This window comes from Loxodonta africana, chromosome 16, assembly GCF_030014295.1.
Source record: "Loxodonta africana isolate mLoxAfr1 chromosome 16, mLoxAfr1.hap2, whole genome shotgun sequence".
In the NCBI taxonomy this organism is placed as follows: domain Eukaryota; kingdom Metazoa; phylum Chordata; class Mammalia; order Proboscidea; family Elephantidae; genus Loxodonta; species Loxodonta africana.
Window position 1 is genome coordinate 59,215,717 of NC_087357.1, and position 22,027 is coordinate 59,237,743.

Genomic DNA, 22,027 nt, shown 5'->3' on the forward strand with positions numbered 1-22,027 from the left:
TAAGGAGACATGATGACTAAACGTAATGTATACCACATTACGTTTAGTTATCATGTCTCCTTGGATAGGATCCTGGAACAGAAGAAGGACATTGGTGGAAAACTAGTAAAATCTGAATTAGGCCTAGCATTTCGATAGTAGCAATGTACTAATGTTGGTTCCTTAGTTGTGACATAATAATGTACCGTAATAATATAACAACCATAGGGTAAACTCGGTGAGGAGTATAACAGGAACTCTATGTACTGTCTTTGCAATTCTTTATGTAGGTCTAAAACTATTCTAAAATAAAAAAAAAGTTTACTTTTTATAGAAGTAAATTGATATATAAGATTTTATTTGTCTACTTCATTTTAATTGAAAGCAGATTATAAATTTTAAATTCACTTTAGAAATGTCAGATTAAAGAATTATTATGAGACATTTGAGAATACTTTTAGAACTGCAAAGTCAGTTATCTTTCTCCTGTCTTCTATAAATATATTCTCTGTTTTATTATTCTTGTCATAACAAAATCATTGTTTCACTGTTAAACGGTTCATGGAGCTTACCTAGTCCAACCTCAACACTTCACAAACTGAGTCCCTGAAAGGTTAGGTGACTTATCCAAAGTCACAACCTATTTAGTTACTGGTAGCAAAAAGAATGTGAAACAAAAGACTTTTTGTTGCACACAAAGTGCAAGAAAAAGAAATTTGTATACACACACACACACTTTTTAGTAAAAATAAGAAGGAAAATCATGAGACATTCTCTTTTGTGTCTGTTAGTCTTATATTTTTGGGTTTTTTTTTTTTTTTGTCTAAACTGTTAAGGAAACATATCCAGGTTCAGATAAGGAAGAAAGTTTGATAAAAATAAATGAATAAAATTGTGGAGTAGGAAGCAAACACCTAAGCAACTTTACAATAGAATGTTGTAAGCACAATTGATGAAATGGATGTGTGCACTGGGAAACTCTAAGGACAGTCACCTAACCCAACTATGGGACTGGCCTTAAGGAAACCTTCTTGGAAGAGTGACCTCTGACATGCCTTAAAGGGTGTTGGAGGAGTTAGTCAAATGAAGAGGAAGAGGATTCCAGGCAAGAGAAGAGATATCTTATCCTCTGATATTGGAGGGAAGGAAGGAAGGCTGTAAGTTTAGATAAGTCAAGGGCTGAAGGAAGACAGGAAGTTGACACGAATCAGGCCTGATGACCTTACTAGTCACAGTGAAGTAGGATATGAGGCCACGTGCTGACAATGAAGGGTGGACTCTGTGTGGGGAACTTGAGGAGAGTGGTAAAGACTTGGACTTCTCTCTGAGGGAAACAAGAGTAGAACCTAAGCAAAGCTAAGCAAAAACTAATAAAGAGCTCTGAACTGGTAAACATACAGGCCAACATATATGAATATGCGATTTTCTCTAGAAGCGTTCAGCTGCCCAAGTGTAGGAACAGAGAAAGTAGATTCAGTCTAGGATTCTGTTTTCCCAAGCAGCGTCAGCAGAGTAGGGAATCTAAGAGAACTAAGAATGCTGACAAGAGAGTGGTTCTGATAATCAACTGTAAAGTCCAAGATGGGTAGGGCAAAAAGGGAAACAGAGGAAGCTGAAAGACTGGAGGAAAATAGAGATAACACGAAATTGGATGTCTCTATACTGAAAAGCAAAGGCGACGTTTCTTAATACTAAGTTTGAGTAGAGGAAAAAAAAAAAGATTAATCCACGTGACAAGCTTCTGGATGAATAAAAAGAGATGACTGGAGGTTCAAGAGAGTCAGAAGACATTAAAACCAGATGACATTCACTTCAAAAGAGGATGACATTTACCTGAGGGTAGAAGTCAATGGAATGCCAGGGGAAGGTCAACCTTACCTTCCCCTAGCATCACCACGCTTGAGATGTTGGAATAGTCAGGGTACAGAATTATGAAGTAGTAAGGGATGAAGACATACAAAAGTGAAGAGATGGGGTGGGTATGCCCTTTGTTTAGTGAACAAGGACTGCAGAAATGGGAGGAAGGGTTGGAATAGATAGCTTCTAAACCCTATATCATCAGTCAGAACAAGGCCAGGGGCTGACTGTGCAATAGACCATCAATTGCTCATATGCAAGTTCAAGCTGAGACTGAAGAAAATCAGAGCAAGCCCATGAGAGCCAAAATATGACCTTGAGTACATCCCCCCTGAATTTAGAGACCATCTGAAGAATAGATTTGACACATTGAACACTCGTGACTGAAGACCAGATGAGTTGTGCAAGGACATCAAGGACATCATATGTAAAGAAAGCAAGAGGTCATTGAAAAGATAGGAAAGAAAGAAAAGACCAAGATGGATGCCAGAGGAGACTCTGAAACTTGCTCTCAAATGTCCAGCAGCTAAACCAAAAGGAAGAATTGAGGAAGTAAAAGAACTGAACAGAAGATTTCAAAGGGTGGCTCGAGAAGACAAAGTAAAGTATTATAACGACATGTGCAAAGAGCTGGAGATGGAAAACCAAAAGGGAAGAACACGCTTGGTGTTTCTCAATCTGAAAGAACTGGAGAAAAAATTCAAGCCTTGAGTTGCAATAGTGAAGGATTCTATGGGGAAAATATTAAACGATGCAGGAAGCATCAAAAGTAGATGGAAGGAATACACAGAGTCATAATACCAAAAAGAATTAGTCGATGTTCAACCATTTCAAGAGGTGGCATATGATCAGGAACCGATGGTACTGAAGGAAGAAGTCCAAGCTGCCCTGAAGGCACAGGCGAAAAACAAGGCTCCAGGAATTGATGGAATATCAATTGAGATGTTTCAACAAACAGATGCAGCATTGGAGGTGCTCACTCGTCTGTGCCAAGAAATGTGGAAGACAGCTCCCTGGCCAACTGATTGGAAGCGATCCATATTTATGCCTATTCCCAAGAAAGGTGATCCAACAGAATGTGGAAATTACAGAACAATATCATTAATATCACATGCGAGCAAAATTTTGCTGAAGATCATTCAAAATGGCTGCAGCAGTGTATTGACAAGGAACTGCCAGAAATTCAGGCTGGTTTCAGAAGAGGACATGGAACCAGGGATATCATTGTTGATGTCAGATGGATCCTGACTGAAAGCAAAGAACACCAGAAGGATGTTTACCTGTGTTTTATTGACTATGCAAAGGCATTCGACTGTGTGGATCATAACAAATTATGGATAACATTGTGAAGAATGGGAATTCCAGAACACTTAATTGTGCTTATGAGGAACCTTTGCATAGATCAAGAGGCTGTTGTTTGGACAGAACAAGGGGATACTGATTGGTTTAAAGTCAGGAAAGGTGTGCGTCAGGGTTGTATTCTTTCACCATACCTATTCAATCTGTATGCTGAGCAAATAATCTGAGAAGCTGGACTGTATGAGGAAGAATGGGGTATCAGGATTGGAGGAAGATTCATTAACAACCTGCATTATGCAGATGACACAACCTTGCTCACTGAAAGTGAAGAGGACTTGAAGCACTTACTGGTGAAGATCAAAGAGCACAGCCTTCAGTATGGATTGCACCTGAATATAAAGAAAACAAAAATCCTCACAACTGGACCAATGAGCAACATCATGATAAACAGAGAAAAGATTGAAGTTGTCAAGGATTTCATTTTTCTTGGATCCACAAACAGCCATGGAAGCAACAGTCAAGAAATCAAAAGACGCATTGCATTGGGTAAATCTGCTGCAAAGGACCTCTTCAAAGTGTTGAAGAGCAAAGATATCACCTTGAAGACTAAGGTGCGCCTGGCCCAAGCCATGGTATTTTCAATTGCATCATATGCATGTGAAAGCTGGACAATGCTTAAGGAAGACCCAAGAAGAATTGAAGCCTTTGAATTGTGGTGTTGGCAAAGAATATTAAATATACAATGGACTTCCAAAAGAATGAACAAATCTGTCTTAGAAGTACAACCAGAATGCTCCTTAGAAGCAAGGACGGTGAGACTGTATCTTACATACTTTAGACATGTTGTCAGGAGGGATCAGTTCCTGGAGAAGGACGTCATGCTTGGCAAAGTACAGGGTCAGCAGAAAAGAGGAAGACCCTCAACGAGGTGGATTGACACAGTGGCTGCAACAATGAGTTCAAAGGTAACAACGATTGTAAGGATGGCTTCAGACCGGGCAGTGTTTCATTCTGTTCTGAGTAGGGTCACTATGAATTAGAGCTGACTCGACAGCACCTAATAACAACAACAAACCCTATGGATCACATCAGTCTGATCCCATCGTGCATGGGGTTGCCACAAGTTGGGGGTCAACCCAACTTGATATAATAGTAGTATTTGAGATATGGTAAGGTTGAATGCAAGTCAAGAAAGGGAGGCCAGAAACTTTCAAAGATTTTTTATACTAACAGTCCCTGGTGTTCGCAGCAGGCCATGAGGCAGGGCCTTTTAGGGAGTTACAAGAGGACAGGGCAACAATAAGCTGGGATTGTAAAAGAAGGCTTGTGTATGGCAAACAGGATGGGGTTAGCTAGGTTCCCCAGGCTTCCTGAGGACTGGGTATTTTGAATAATTCTGCATGCTCTGGGGCTAGTTGTTAAATATCTGTTCCCAGGGCAATTAGGGAAATACATAGTACCCTGCGAGGGTACGAAACTTATAAGGGGAATGGTGGGAGAACGGTTTCAAGCAGTTGCTTAAGAGGAGGGAAGTGACTGACTTCTAGTTAGAGTCTCAAAACTTGGTCAAGACAGCATTTTAAAAATATTGTATTACAATATGGCAGGGAGAGAAGCATCACAAGGTGAGAACATGGGCTTCGGTATCAGGCAGACTTGAGTATGTAGCCAAAGGCAAAGGACATTAACCTCTCTAATCCTCTATTTCTTCATTTGTAAGAATATTGCCTTAACAGGCTGCCAAGGAACTATTAAAGGAAGTAATGTACCTGCACAATAAATAAGAGTCAGTGGTTTTTTCTCAGTGTTGACTGCTGCTGAGGGTCTGGGTTGTATCTGGGCAGTCTATGCAAGGCCTGCTCTCAGTGGACAGAATGGTGTGAGCTCCCTGGTGCCAGGCGGGCAGAGCAGCAATGGGGATCTAGTATGGCTAAGGGTCTCCATGAGGTTTGCAAACCAATAGTAAGAGTCGAATATTTAAGCCTACTTTGAGGTATGAAAAATGGTGTAGGTGAACATCCCAAATCACAACTGCAGGTACATGTTCTGAAAACAGTATTCTTTCTGGCCCTGATTGCTCCCCACAAAGCTAATCTATTTCCTGCAGGTAGGGAGGAGGCATATACATTGTAGAAAATAAAAAGAAGGCAAAGAAGTTTAATTGGGAGAGGAGGGAAACCTATATAGAGGCAAAGTTGTCAAGTGAACTCAATAGAATTCCATGGCCCTGGGCTTGGATTGTGTTTATGAGGAAAGGGTCATTCATAAGATTCATGGGGTCTTTAATTCTCATCATACCTAACATGTTGGTTACATTTATAAAATAGACTAATAATTACATCTGGAACTTTTACACAGAAATTAAAGTTGACTTATGTGTCACATTGATTTATATTCCCTGATAACATGGTAAAGATTTATTTTACTTTTCACCCTTACAACTTGCATTATTATTCATACTTTACTTTGTAAATTGGTGGTAACGCAGTTGCAGCCAAACCAAGAATTCACATGCCAAGTTTTGGTCTGAACAAGTTTTTGAGTCCAATATATACTTGGCCGCAAAAATAAGGAGATAGAATAATAGAAGAGAAAAGAAAGTATGTTGTACACTCTGGAGAGTGGTCAAAAACAGATGTGAGTAGAGTCCTCATGGAGTGTGGCTAGCTAACATCTGGTAACCCCTAATGCATTTCACTGTCCATTTGTCAGTTTCTCCAATGTTTAATATCAATAGCTATTCAGAAACTTAGTAACTTGCACACAGAATAAAATTTATAGATATGAAAGACAAAGCCAGAAAATTACTCTTTTCTTGGCATCCATCCTTTCTGGGCAAGGACTACATATTTTCTTTCTGTCAATGTTATGTTTATTAAAGCTATGCAATTGGTTAGCTTTCGACTGAGCTGAGTGTGTTTTGTTTTGTTTCTTTTTTATGACTCAGTGACAAAAGGAAACATAAGACCTTCTGCTTACTTTAATCAGAGAACTCTGGTTTCATTTATGTAACCTGAAGAATAATTGAGAAAATATTCCCTGAAGGCAGGGCTTCAAACTGGTTCATTCCAGTTCGAACCCCTGCTGAGAATTTGCATTTCTACCCCAGATGTACTGAATCAGAATCAACATTTTAACAAGATCCCCCAGGGTATTCTTAAGTATAATAAAATTTGAGAATCACTGCTCTGCTACTGGTTCTCAGAATTAATCTCTAGCCAGAAGCATTAGCTTCATCTGGGAATTTGTTAGAAATGCAAATTCTCAGCAGGGGTTCTAATCGGAACTGAACAAATTAGAAGACCTGCCTGAAGGACAAGTTGTGCCCATAGTGAAAGAAGGAAGGAGAGAAACAGCTGATGAGGAAGGTAGATAATTTAGCCTATTTTCTTCTCTTGGCGCATAGTAAGTTCTTGTTCCCTTTCAAACAATTCTTTTCTGCAAAGGCAACTCCCATGAACAACAGAATTTGTAAGGAGGAGAGCAGAAGCGCCTATGTTTCTGACCCCAAAGATTTAATCAGCTAAGAGACACCCTGGAAATATTCAGCAAAGTAGATAAAAAGAAGTTCTGATTCCCATTGCTAACAGCAATAATCACGATTAGTAAGAAGCCCTGGTAGTGCAATGGTTAAGCACTCGGCTGCTAACTGAAAGGCCAGTGGTTTAAACCCACCCAGCGGCTCTGCAGGAGAAAAGACTTGGTGATCTGCTCCTGTAAAGATTGTGGTGTGCTGTTGAGTCAATTCTGATTCATAGTGACCTTATAAGAGAGTAGAATTTCCCCATATTTCCCCATAGGATTCGTTAGGCTGTAATCTTTACACAGCAGATCACCGGGTCTTTTCTCCCATGGAGTAGCTGGTGGGTTTAGCCTCCAAGCCCTTAACTGTGGCGCCAACAGGGCTCCTTTCCATAAAGACCACAGCCTAGAAAACCCTATGGGGCAGTTCTACTCTGTCATATAGGGTCTCTATGAGTTGGAATTGACTTGATGGCAAAAAACAATTCTCTCCACCCCATGTACAGATCCTTGTTCCATTATATAAATTGGCAACAATCTAGATGTTAGTTTGACAGAACAGGCTGGCCCACAGAATTGATTAATTAATAACTAATTTAGAGATGGGAACAAAGTACCAACTTGTATGCCTACTCTTGTCCTTTGGTAGTGGTTTCCTGTAAGACTAGGCAATAGAAAGTGCTCCCTGGTTAATTTCAAGTATCTGTCATGACGGTGGGAGGGGAAAGGAACAGTACATGTGCTACTTATTTTTCACCTCTGATTTAAATGAAGAAATGTGCTGTCAAAAATATGCTTGCTAAAATTTGGGATTTTTAATTCATAATAAACCCACATTAACAAATGCCTATGTATATGATCACCATGAGTCGGGGGCGAACTCAGTGGCAGTTAACAACAACAGCATGTATATTGTATAGCAATACTGATGAGCCCAATCATGTGAAGATGCTTTGGACTTTAAGAAGTCCTTTTAAATTTATCATTTCACCCCATAAGAAAGAAAAAGGCTACATTTTTTATCCTCATCTTACAAATGAGGAATCAGATTTCAAAGCAGGTAAGTGATTCACTCGAGGTCATACCGTTAGTAATTTAGAGACTTTAGAAATATTTGTAATCTCTCCAATATTTTGCAATCATTCAAATTTCTAAATCAAATTAGGAGTCAGAGAACTGCAAGAAATACGTGTACATTTCCTGATTCCTAAATTTTGCAACCACAAAATATAAACATGGCTACACAGGAAGCATTTATAAGACACATGTGTAAACCATTTGTTTTAGTTATCTAGTGATGCTATAACAGAAATATCACAGTGGGTGACTTTAACAAACAGAAATTTATTCCCTCACAGTTTAGGAGGCTAGAAGTCCAAATTCAGGGTGCTGGCTTTAGGGGAAGGCTCTCTCTCTCTGTTGACTCTGAAGGAAGGTCCTTGACTCTTCTGTACTTCTGCACCTGGGTGATCTTCTTGTGGCTTGGCATCTCTCTTCCCCCATCTCTACTGCTTAGCTTGCTTGTTTAGTCACTTTTATATCTCAAAAGAAATTGCCTCAATTACATCCTAATCCTGCCTCATTAATGTAACATATATAACCCACTCACAATTGAGAATATAACCACAGGCAGAAGTCAGGATTTACAACACGTATTTTGGGGGGATACAATTCAACCCATAACACCATGATTAGGGGACAATAAGTGGGAGATAGCTGGCCTTTGAAATGCATGACTGAAGTTCTACCTGGGGTATTTCTGACCATCACAGAAGAAGGAATTTACTTAAAATACATCAGTCCAATTATTGTCCACCTGGGCTAAATCATTCCATTAAAGTTCCAGGCTAGGCAAAGACCCTAAATGAGGCTCCTTTTTAAGGAAATCTGGAGATGTATTTGGGCTGGAATATAAATTCCTCTATATTGTAGAGGGAAAAAACCCCAGAGTCAAATGTAATCAAAAGAAATTTTTATTAAGTCAAGAAAAAGACAATCGTTTGAATGAGGGACCTGGGCACAAGAGACTAGCAGAATCCACCGAATCACAGTCAGGGAGTAGCTAATATACTATTACAGAAGGAAGTAAGTCAAGAAAAATCCTGATTGGTTATTCATTGATACACCATTGTCAAAGGTGGGATAACAGAAGTGGGGACTTGACATTTGTAGGTTAAAAGAGATTTTGTTGACTTAGTTACCACTGAATGATAGGTTTAAAGAGTTTATGTTGACTTAGTTACTACTTAGTGGTGAAGAGGGTTTACAGAAAGGGGGTTTCCTTAGGAACAACCTGAAAACATGCCATTTTGGCTTAGTGACTGCAATGAGTTTACATGACAGTCACAGGGTAATTGCAAGGCATTCATTTCTGAAAACAGAGGTTACATAAAGGTTCATGGAAACAAACTAACAACATTGTTCTTGGCATGCAGAACTGTCCTAATCAGTTCAGTTTTCTATTTCTACAGTTTTTCTACACAAAATGGATTTCTAAGCCTGAACTCTATCTCAGCTTCTTTTAGTCTGGCCAGATACCTGGGATAATTTTTAGGGTCTCTCTGTCATTCCTCCTTTTGATCAAGGATTTCCACTTAACATTCTGTGATCACACTTAGATGCATACTTTCTTCTTCATGGATTGTTGATATTCTGCTCCCTAATGGCAGCTCAAACTTCATGGTTTATTCCTGTCATATTTCCAGTGTTGAGTCCCTTTTTTTATAGTTGGGGATCACTGGTATCTTCATTGCCAGGCAGCTAGAGTAAATTCACCATGCTATGACTGAATAGATATTTTCAGTGATCTTAATCTGAGATATTCTTAGCATGGTGTTTATATCTTAGAGGGTGGCCTGTCCTGCTTCAGCACTTTAAAGTTCCACTATTCAGTCAGATGTGGTTAATCTTGGTTCCACACTATTTTGGATCAGCAGTAGCTTGAAAAACCTTTACAGGTTCTACACAAGAGTTCTAAAAATCTTGATTTAGTTCAAGTGTATCTTTGAAATATTTTGATAAAGTGTTTTCAGTGAATGTGTAGAAAAAAATTTATCTGTGAATGACAGACTTAAAAATGGCCGTGGTTAATTTATAGTGATAGTCCTTAAAAGTGAATAGACTTGATGGGCATTAATTATGAAAGTAATGCAAAGCCAAATAAAGTCAAATAAAAACTTCAGACAAAAGTATCTTTAAATATAATGATTATATTCATTTCCAAAGTGCTTCAGATTTAACACATAATTATCTTGAGACATGGTACCATATATAAAAAAAAAAAATAGTTAGGATATATTAAGAATATATTATGGTAAACATTTGAATGGTAATATAAACTATATGGGTGAATGGTGTGAATTCATTAGTTGAAACCATTGGCTTTGATGATGCTAGATTTAAAGAAAACAAAATTTTAACCAGGGTAGCAACTGAAATAATAAAATTATGACATAATAACTTGTGCTTCTTGTCCATATGACAGAAATAATATTTTGTGGCTTCCTATTTTCAAAGTTGTCAGGAATTTATTATAATACTGAGAAACAATACTTAAGTTATTTAAAGCAAAGATTTTAGAGATTAAAAACCTTAGTTTTTTTTTTTTTTTAAACTATGCAGCTTTGTTTTTGATTCAGGAATTTATTTTGTTGAACCTTTGCCTTCAAGGCATATTGCTTAAAGAATTAAATTAGCCATTCAACCTAGTAATTAAGAAAAATTTTATTACTTTAACAGTAAGAAATCTAATTGTTTTATATACTATTTGACACTAAGCTCTTAAAAATTCTTATGAATTACCCCATTAAACCTTCTGTGGCAATAAATCAGAAACTTGATTATATTAAACAAAAAATCTTTAATAAGATTTTCAAATTTCTTGTCTTTATTACATACTTCTTATAGAAAACACTTTTAAGTGGCACAAAATGAACATATTTACCATCAGATCAAAATATATGTATCCTTTTTCTGTGGCATACAAGTAAGAGTCTATAAACTTTAATAATAATGAATATCCATTAATGGTATAATATTAGTAAATTATCTACTAATTTAAGTTTATACACTACAAAATATAATTACTGTAAGCAATTTAATCCTCTTCTTATCCTAGAATTAATAAAATTATTCCTTTTCCCTAAATAAGACATATTTCATGTAATACTGAGCTTAAGTTATTTAAAAAGCTTTAGTTTTTAAGATCTTGTTTTCAAAGTTGGCAGAAAAATATTTGTCTCAACAAAATAATTTTCATCAATTCTTGGGAATGTTAGGACTATTTAATTTATGTAAATGCTTATTTATCATTAAACTAGTTGAAATAAATTATTTGAATAAATATTATAATGTAATTTAATATTACTCTCTGGAGGTAAGAAATTATATTTTCATAATCCTGTTTTTTGCATGCTTCATAGGATCCTTTAGAGAACATAATTTAGAATAATTTGTCATTTTTAGTTCATTTTTTCAAATATATTAATTTCTTTTAAAAGTTATAGCCTTATTTTCTGCATGCTTTATAGGCCTCAAAATAGCTATTAGAAGCCCTAGCACAATAAATCATTTTTCAAAGACTTAAAAGACTGCTTTATGAGGAGAAAAAATTAGCAACTTCTACTTATGGCATTTTGAGAGAAGACATACACATTAAAAAAAAAAATCTTAAACACAAAATGAGACATAAATTTACTAATCTGTGAGATTAGGTTTTAAAAAATTCAGTTTTAAACAATAGCATGCAGGAAATTTTAAAGCTGGCATCCCAGACCAAAGCAAGACAGCAGGCAGGAATTTTTAAGCCAGTGTTCTGAACCAGGATGTGTGCAAGAGAGCAGACAGAGAAAAAAGCCAAAACACTTGCTAGAATGCAAACAGAAACAAAATCCCCCTTAAGCTTTACTTGTCTTTATTTTTTTTTTTTTTTGGTAATCAGAAAAATGAAAAATCACATACTTGGTAGGTTCAAAGGATTGCTTATTTTACTAGTATTTTTCTAATAAGAGAATTATTTTATCTCTTCTAAAATGCAAGGGTAAATGTAAATTCTGAATTATGGGAAGATGTAAATTATTTGGTAAACAATTTTGCTATTAGATACTCATCAAAGTTTAGTGGTTGGGTGCTGGTAGAATTCAACTTCCTTCTAACTTTTTTTTTTTTTTTCTAACTTACACGTTCTTCTTTAGGAACTGCTTGTTGATAATTAAAAGGATCCAGTGTTTAAAAGCCAAATTAGTCAGCTTAGTAATGGGAATTGTTTCTTAATCCACCCTGTAATGCTTGAATTAAGCTAGAGTGTTCTGTAAACAGTTCTGCTAAACGATAAACAGTTTTCCTTTTTTTCTCTTGTTTGCAGCCTTGAACTTTTACCCAATTAATTTTTATTGGAAAAAAAAACCTTAGGGATGCTGTTAAAAAAAAAAAAACTTAGCTATTGCTTTTGTTTGTTTTGATTTTTGTTCAATGCCTGAAGAGTTGGGTTTAATCATTAATGACTTTTCAGGTTTTTTTCAGTATTCTTCTTCAGCCTATTTTTGGGCTTTTCTAGGTCCTACTAACATATTAATCAATCAAGACAAATCTTGAGAAGCTAGGTTTACAAGTTTTTTATACAGGTGCCATGTCTACAGATGTTGTAACTGTAACTATTTCCTCCTTTTTATAGTGATTGAGAGATTGTGAGTGGAAAGAGTGGCTGTAAGAAGGTTGCCTTTTTTTTCAGGGTATTTAATTTTTAAAGGTATTTTCAAAATGAGGTTTTCTCCCTTTCTTAATAGGGCAGTCAGTTTTAGAGTCTTAAATGGAACTCATTGTTATTTCTAGGGCTTCTTTTTTGAAATGAGAATTTATTGCTTGGCTGGGTTTGTAGTTGTCAAGTGGCTGTAAGTTATTTATTTGTCAAGGAGTTTATTCAGTTGGAGTTAGCTTATGAGTCAAATCTGTTCGTCTGGGCAGAAGGGGTGATTTTTCAGTCAAGATGATGCCTTTTTATTAAGGCCGAAAGTTCAGAATTAAGAGTGTTTTTAGTTTCAAGTAGAGACAGGTAGAGAGAAAAAAGGGCCAGCAAAGAAGCAGAGGGAACTTACTAGGCATTCAAAACTTTTTTTTAAAGAGTCTCCTTTTTTCTAATCCATTCCAAAGGAATCTTCATCTTACTGAGCTCAAAATTTTCCCAGACTGGCCACTGGTCTGATTCCTTATCCCTAGTAAGAGCATACCATTTCTCAAGAAACTGAACTGAATTCAGCCCATAATTCTTAATTTTGCAAATGATGAAAGTACCAGCAGAAGGACTACTCTGGTCCCATGACTTGGCATTTCCTAGTTTACGAGAGTTTAGCACATGTGACCTTAAATTCACAAATCTGCAGATACAAACACGTGTCACTAGATGGTGAGAAAACTTCTTTTGAGCATCTCAGAGAATTACTTTCAGTTTTCTCCAAAGCAGAAAGAAATGCTCTTTGAAAATAGATTTACCTCTGTACTGACTGAGATGGTCAAATGTAGACAACACAAACAAGTACAAGCACACCCAGATGTCTGAGAAAATCTGAACAGAAAAATACAAACAATAGGCTTAATAAAAAATCTTGGAAAACCTTCATGGGTTCCCCTGGGGTCCACGGAAATGGTAGGGCACAAGGGGCCCCATCATTGGCACCTGCTTCAGTCCTCAGCCCCTCCAAAGTCTTGCTGAAGGAAGACAGCTTTGGATCCCTGCTGACTACAACAGTTGTTGTAGGGTGAAAAGGCTCCAGGCTTAAATTTGATCAAAAGAGATTTTTATAAGCCAAGACAAAGACAACATTTGAATGAGGGACCTGCCAATGTACAATGGGCACAAGAGACTAGCAGAATCCACTGAATCACAGTCAGGAAACAGCTAATATACTACTACAGAAGGAAGGAACTTAAGAAAAGTCATGATTGGTTATTCATTAATACATCATTGTCAAAGGCAGAATAACAGAAGCGGGGATTTGACATTTGTAGGTTAAAAGAGTTTTTGTTGATTTAGTTACTACTTAGTGACCAAGAGGGTTTCCAAGATGGGGTTTCCTTAGGAACAACCTGACAACATTTGGTTTTGGCTTAGTGACTTCAATAGGTTCACAGGATGGTCACAGGGTAATTTCAAGGCATTCATTTCTGAAAATGTAGAGGTTACATAAAACTTTTTGGAAATAAACTAACAACACTGTTCTTGGCAGACAGAACTGCCCTAACCAGTTCAGTTTTCTGGTTCTACAAATTTTCTACACAGAAACATTTCTAAGCCTGAACTCTATCTCAGCTTCTTTTCCTCTGGCCAGATACATAGGATAATTTTTAGAATCTCTACGGAGCCCTGATGGTATAGTGGTTTAGAGTTCAGCTGCTAACCAAAAGGTCAGCAGTTCAAATCCACCAGCCACTCCTTGGAAATCCTATGGGACAGTTCTACGCTATCCTATAGGGTTGCTATGAGTTGGAATCAACTTGACGGCAATGGGTTTCATTTGTTTTTTTTATACCAATATCCTGGATGAAGGTTTTGCCAGGCTGTTTGTAAAGCAACATGGTGAAGTTGTCAATAGCAGAGGAATGACTGGGAATGAGAGTAGACAGTCAACCAGTTTTTATTGTGTGCCTACCATGTGCTGAACCTTGGAGATACAATAGGGGAAGTGTACACACTATCTCTACTCTTATTATGGTGAGGGACCTAGATTCTAGGGTGGGAATAGGATATTTCTTCCTTTAAATCTGTAAGGTTATAATGATAAAAATTGATTAAAAAAAAAATCTTATTTGAAGGTTATCATAACCCTAATTAGAGAGGACTAAGAAATATGTTCTTTTTCTCTTATCACCCTTGGCTATCATCAGGGTTAACAAATGCCTTTGTTTGGTTACTTTAACATCCTGACATAGTGCCACCAGCCAGATGTGGTTCTGAGGGGTTTGTAGTCAAGTGCCTAGAAGATAAACCAGGCTAAGAAAGACAGTGCCTATGTGTGTGTTTTAAATCATACTACACAGCCAACTTTCAGAACCCTAATTTGTTGCAAGGCCCCTATGTTTGTCAGGAGGTGATTTTCATTATTTGGTTAACACTATTTTTGGCAAAGTTGATGAGAGTTCTTGAAATATTTTCATGATCAATATAATACCTTTATGGTGTAAATCTTAAAGAAAAACTGCAAAAATATAGTCTGTAGCAATACTAAGGTGTTTCAATTTTTTTCAATTTTTCACTCTACTGTATTCGTAGATTTTGGAGATGACCTATGAAGCCATAAACAACAGGAATACTTTTTTTCTGTGAGACAATTTCTAAACTCTCCAATGGGTGCAATGTTAGATTCATTTAATAGATTGGTACAGACTTTCCTTGGTGAAACTAAGGTTTTTGTTTTTGTTTTTTTTCCCCTCCCTTTCTGATAATACAGAAATATTGCCGACGTATCACAGCCACAGCATCTTTTCTTTTTATTGAAGAGCAGTTTGTGTTCTCAAGAGTAACTTTCTTCAGAAAATTGTGGACACTTTACAACAATGGCTGAAGCTATTTGTACTCTCCAAATTACCTAATGGAACAAGTAAATGTTATACCTTTAAAATGAGCTATATATTATTTATTTTCTTTGGAGTTTCTGGTACAGAATTATCGGCTCATAATATTTTGTATTGAGCATGAAATTGACCGGATTTCTTACTGCTTCATCTTTCTAAAGCCCCCAAATATATGGAAAAAATGGAAAAATTTTAACAAGCTCAAGATGCAAGAATTAGACCACTGTATCTTGTATTTCCCATAAAGCTTTAAGAAAAATCGTAAGTAAATAAGGCTTCTGCTAGGTTACTAATTTCTGTCAAGTTAGTGCCCTCCTATCAAAAACAAAAATTTCCAAAGTTGTAGTGGTAAAATGTGTAAAGAATGTTGAATGGAAACTGTAGGGAATGTGTTAATAGATAGTGGTTCTATTTATAAGAAATGCAAGAAGCTTCAGCCCAATCTAATTTTGATTCACAGGTATTCCAGACAATTTTTTTTATCACTCCTAAAACTACTAAGAGTTGAAAATTTTAGTCACAGGTAAAGATATAATATATGGAATTAACAAAAATTTTATTACAGCAAAATGGCTGACCACTTAAACCTATCAGGGAACACTGAGGTCAGAGTTGAGGCTTGGATGTGCTGGCATGGAGAGTAGGTGGCCATAACCTTCCTCACACACTTCAAATCCCCCCACATATACACACTCTCCCAGTCTCACCCTACACCTAGCTACTGAAATTTATTTCCTACCTTCGGAGAGAAAAGAAAAAAAACTGTTGCCATCTAATTGACTCTGACTTACCGCGACCCTATAGGGCAGAGTAGAACTTCCCTATAGGGTTTCCAAGGAGCAGCTGGTGGATTCAAACTGCTGACCTTTCCGTTTGCAGCCAAGCTCTTAACCACTGTGCCACCAGGGCTCCTCAGAGAGAACGATAACCCTTTATTCTTACCTAAGCCCCCACTCTCCACATTCCAAACTAGTATACCTAGCCATGCTCCAGGTTTCTCTCAGACAGATAAACTTCACAGAATTTGAACTCTGTCCACAGCAGGGATACAGACGGATGGGAGTGAGGGTAACAATGGGAGACAAACTGCAGTGAGGTACACTGCAAGGATGCTCAGAGAGAAATAATTTACTTAAACTGATGGAGAATTCTGGCTCTGTGAGTCAAACTATGGTGATGAGCCTGAGTAAGGAAGGGAATAGTAGTCCTGGGAGCTCTATAAGGCTGCTCCTTAACTCCTGCAGCCCTGAATCATATTTTGGATGAGTATTAAAACCAGCTATCGCTAGAAAACCTGGCCACTCCATCATGGAACATCACTTAAAAGGTGGAGTGTGAGATGGGAAAGGCAAAGTGCTGATGGATCTCTAAGTGGCAGTTTGGATGTAACAATCCGCCTGAGCAGATCAGCACTACCATGACAGTAGCCTGAGCAGGACCCCCAAACCAGCAGTCCCGTCACTTTGGGAGAAAAATCAGCATTTGCAAGAGCGTTGACCCTCAGGCAGGGCAGAGATAGTGTCAAGTATATATGGGAAAACCACCTGTCCTCAGAGACTTGGGGACAGACTCTGGATGGTGACTTTATCTAGGAGCTGGATGCTGGTGACGCCTGGGAACATTTGGGTATTCTTGTTGTTGTTGCCACCTAATCAATTTTGACTCATAGTGACCTCATGTGACAGAGTAGAACTTCCTCATAGGGTTTTCTAGACTGTAATTTTATGGGAGCAAATTGCCCATGTCTTTTTCCTGTGGAATTGCTGGATGGGTTCAAACTGCTAACCTGTTAAACCTCATTGAATCAAGCCTTGTTTATGGTTAGGAAGGAAACTAAAGTTAGTGTTAAATTTAGACCCTTTACTGCTAGCTTGTTGGGCCATTTCCCCTTTATCCTTTTTGTTTGTTTTGTTTTAGTTATTTCATTTTTAATTGATAAAGGGCAAAGAGGGATTATTTAATTTTTAATTCCATATTTTTTTCATGACAAAAGCAGTACTTTTATTTTTAATTCCACACTCCTTATCATATGTTGTCCTAGTGAAATATTTCTTGTGCTCTGAGGACAGCAGCCATACTAGCATAAAGGCAATAGTAGAATCCTGGGAATAGGATGTAAGGAGAAAGAGTAGATGGTTGAGGACTAAGTCTTTGGGGGTGCTTACAGGTAGGTAGTGAGTGGGACCCTAGGAGAAGCAAGTGTTCAAAGCCAATTGGCTCATGCAAGATCAAGTAGTCCAGATTGTCTATAATTAACTTGTAAAAAGCATTGATTTTATTTCTTGCTTGAAATACAGAACTAGAAGTTGGCTTATACATACATATATATATGCATATATAAAAGTGTAAATGTAAACATACATATATGTGTATATACATACACATACCCTGGAATAACTTCAAGAATGTCTTATTGAGTGAAAAATCAAGATGAACAAAAATGAATATACTATGTTACTATTTATCTAAGAAAGTGAGTATAATATAAATTCATTCATTTTTATAGCTTCAGAGTACAGCACTGTGTGGATGTACCATACTTTATTCATTTAGGCCCCTCCTAATGGTCATTTGAGTTGTTCCTAGTATTTTGCTGTTACAAATACTAGTCTTAGAATGAATTACCTTGTGCATATGTCTTTTCATGTTTTTGCCAATGAATAGTTGGAATATATGTCTAAAAGTAAGATTATCCAATCAAAGGGTAAATGGATATGGGATTTTGTCAAATACTGACAATTTCCTTTAGCTATAGCTGTTCTATTTTGTGTGTCCACCAGTAATATATGAGAATGACTATTTCTCCCCTAGCCTTACCCATAGAGCATGTAGTCATACTTTATTTTTGTCAATCTAATGGTAAGAAATATCTCAGTGTAGTTTTAGTACACATTTTTCTTTCTATGAACAAAATTGAGCATCTTTCATATAGTTAATTTTATATTTTCAATCATACATGTATAAATATAAACTTTAACTCTTTAAAATTCAGCTTACCTGATAGTAACATTACTAAATTACATCAGAGGAGCTCTGGTGGTACAACAGTTAAGATTTGACTGCTAACTGAAAGATTAAGAAAGGGAAAAGTGGAATTTCTCCAGCTCTGTGGTAGAAAGACCTACTGATCTGCTCCCATAAAGATTATAGCCTAGAAAATCCGATGGGGCAGTTCTACACTGTCAGATGGGGTTGCTCTAAGTTAAAATCAACTCGATGGCACCTAACACAATAAATATATTAAACAATCTGTATAAACTAGGAACAGGTGGCTGTTTTTGTGTATTGGCTGGAGATACCAAAATCTAGAATCCTGCCTTCCTCTTCGTATCAACGGCCCTTTAAGTATACCAGGTTGTGCCACCTTCATGATACCTATGCAAGGGAATTACTTTTTCTCCAAAGATTTTATAAGCTACATCCTTTTCTCTAGTCATAGCTTCTCAATCCTCTTCCAAGTTAATACATTTCTTTGTTCAGCAACACACCCTTATTGACTTTCTACTATATACCAAGACAACATGGATCCCAGAGATGGCCCAAGAGAGTGGCTTAGTCAGACAAACCATGCTGTCCCTCTACAACAAAGACCCAAGAAATCAGGTGTAACAGATACAGATGACAATCCTGGAACCCTGAGCATCAAAAGGAAGGATAAAGAATTAGATCAAACACCAATTGGAAGAAGAAACTGAACAAAAACAGCAAACAAGGAGAGATATGAAGTAGAGGTGCCCAGCCAGGCGGCCTGACACAGCATGGCCATCTTAAGATAAATCCAGCAGCGATCCTGGGTGATGAGCACAGGAAGGCATCTTCATGGAATTCTCTGTTTACAGACAGAGAAACTGTGTAGGCATACCTAAAGTGAAGCAAGGTGAGCAGGACATGAACCAGATCTAAGGAGGGAAAGTACAGGAAGTAAGGCAAGAACTCCAGGGATCCTGGTGTCCACAGAGCAGGAGGGGAGCCAGGATCCAGAAACAGACAGGACTACTCACCAGTGGCAGTCTCTGACCATTATGGTGGGTGGCGCACGTGGAGTAATAGGTCCACAGAGTGTCAGCAGGAGGTCACACACCTGATCAGATTCCGGGCAGCCCCTCCCCACACTTGGCCAGGGCCAGGTCCCAATTGTTGGCTGTAGCTAACAGGAAATGCCCAGGTATACACACCCAGTGACCAAAGGAGCACATTCCCCCTCCCCTTGCCTTCCTTGTGATTAGTGGTGCAAACCCCTCCACCTCTGCCACCTTGCCCATGTGGGGACCATGATAAAAGCCCCTTCCCCTCCTACCTAGCCTGTTTGCCACCCCCTAGCCACCCTCCTCACTCAACAAGTAGCAGTAAGTGCTCCAGTGCTGCCGCTTGCCTGCCACATCCCCCCATCCACCACCCCATCCACTTGGTGAGTGGCAGAGAGTTCCTGCAACCCCAGTCACCCACCACACCCTCCCACCCACCACCTTGCACACCTGGGAAGTGGCAGAGAGCACTCCTGAACACCTGGTCGCCCGCCACACTCCCTCACCTACCACCCTACACACCCATAAGTGGCAGTGAGCGTGCCAGTTGCAGCAACATCAGTTCCCCTAGTCACCCACCACAGCCCACTGCCAGCTGCCCTGCACACCCAGTGAGAAGCAGTGAACATGCCAGCACCATCAGTTGCCCACCACACCCCCCATCCACCACTCTGTCCACCCAGTGAGCAACAGAGTGCTTGTGTCCCCAGCTGCCCACTACTCTTACCTGTCCACTACTCTGCCCACACAGCAAGTGGTAGAGAGTTCTCTTGCACCCCCCATTGCCTGCCACATCCCCCTACACACCACCTCACCCACCTTATGAGTGACAGTGAGCGATCCTACACCCCTGGTGACCCATCACACTGCCCACCCTCCACCTCCCCTTGCCAGTCACCTCGTCCACCTGGTGAGAGGCAAAGGGCACTCCCACACACCTGGTTGCCCACAACACCCCCCACCTACCACCCTGCATACCTGGCAAGCAGCAATGAGCTCACTGACATCATCAATTATCTGCCACACACCTTGTCCACTGTTCTGCCCACCCAGTGAGCATCATGTGCCTCTGTACTGCTGGACTGACAACAGGTGACATCCCATGGCTGCCCATCCCACCCCCAGCTGCACAGCAACATGTGCTTGCCCCACCCTGCTGCTGCCCTACACATCCAGTGACATGTGGTGAGCGGTCCCATGTAGCCAGAGCAGTGATCAGTGGGGCATGCCTGCTCTGTCCATCCTGGCATATCAAAACAAAATAAAACAAAAAATCTGGACAAAACAAACATACAATCAATCAATAAATGCATAAATAAATAAAATAATACCTCGATGCCCTGGAGACAGCAGACAATAACAAATCATATGAAAAATAGGATAAAGTGGCTTCAAAAAGCAAGCAAAATAAAAGGAAAGAAAACCTTCCAGAGCAAGAAACAATAATAGAACTACCTGAGCAGGAATTCAAAAGAACTTATATTTGGTATCCTCAAAGAGATCAAGGAAGACATAGAAAAAAACCTTAGAAGAATTCAAGAAAACAATACAAGAACAAAAAAACAGATTAAATAGACAATTAGAAACCATACAAAAACAACTAGAAATTCAGGAGATTAACAATAAAATATCTGAAATAGGTAATTCAATGGAAGGACACAGAAGTAGAACTGAATCAATAAAAGAAAGCATCAGTGAAATAGAGAACAAATTCCTTGATACCAATTTATTTGACAAATAATCAGAAAAAAAGAATGAGGAAAAATGAAGAAAGCCTAAGTGTTATGTGGTACAAAGGAAAAATTTATGCATAATAGGAATTCCAGAAGAGGAGGAAAAAATGAAAAGTACAGAGAGAATTTCTGAAGATGTATTGGTTGGAAGTTTCCCAAATATCATAAAAGATGAGATGGTTACCATCTTAGAAGCTTAACAAACCCCATACAGGATAGACTCCCCCCCCCAAAAATCACCAAGACATATCATAATCAATCTTTCCAAAATCAAAGACAAAGAAAGAATTCTGAAAATGGCTTATGAAAAATGAAACATCATTTACAAAAGGGCACCAATAAGACTAAGTGCCAATTTCTCATCAGAAACCATACAGAGCAGAATACAATAGGATGGAAATCCTGAAGGAAAATAATTTCCAACTGTCTTAGTAACTTAGTGCTGCTGTAACAGAAATACCACAAGTGGGAGTCTCTAACAAACAGAAATTTATTCTCTCACAGTCTAGTAGGCTAAAAGTCCAAATTCAGGGCATCAGCTCCAGGGGAAGCCTTTGTGGGATCTGAAGGCCCTTTTCGTCAGTCTTTCACTAGACTAGGAGCTTCTTTGCACAGAAACACTGGGTCCAAAGGACACATTCTGCTCCTGGCACTGCTTTCTTGGTGGTATGAGGCCCTCCAGTCTCTCTGCTTACTTCTCTCTTTCATATCTCCAAAGAGATTGGCTTAAGATACAACCTAATCTTATAAATCTCATCAACATAACTGCCATTAATGCATCTTATTAATATCATAGTGATAGGATTTATAACACATAGGGAAATCACATTAAGTGACAGAATGGTAGACAATACTGGGAATCATGACCTAGCCAAGCTGATGAATATTTTGGGGGGACGAAATTCAATCCATGACACCAACCAAGAATCATATCCCACAAACTTGCCTTTCAAAAGTGATGGGAAAACTAAGACATCCCCAGAGAAGCAAAAACTAGAGGAATTTTAAAAATCCAGACCAGCCTTATGGGAAATATTAAAGGGAGTC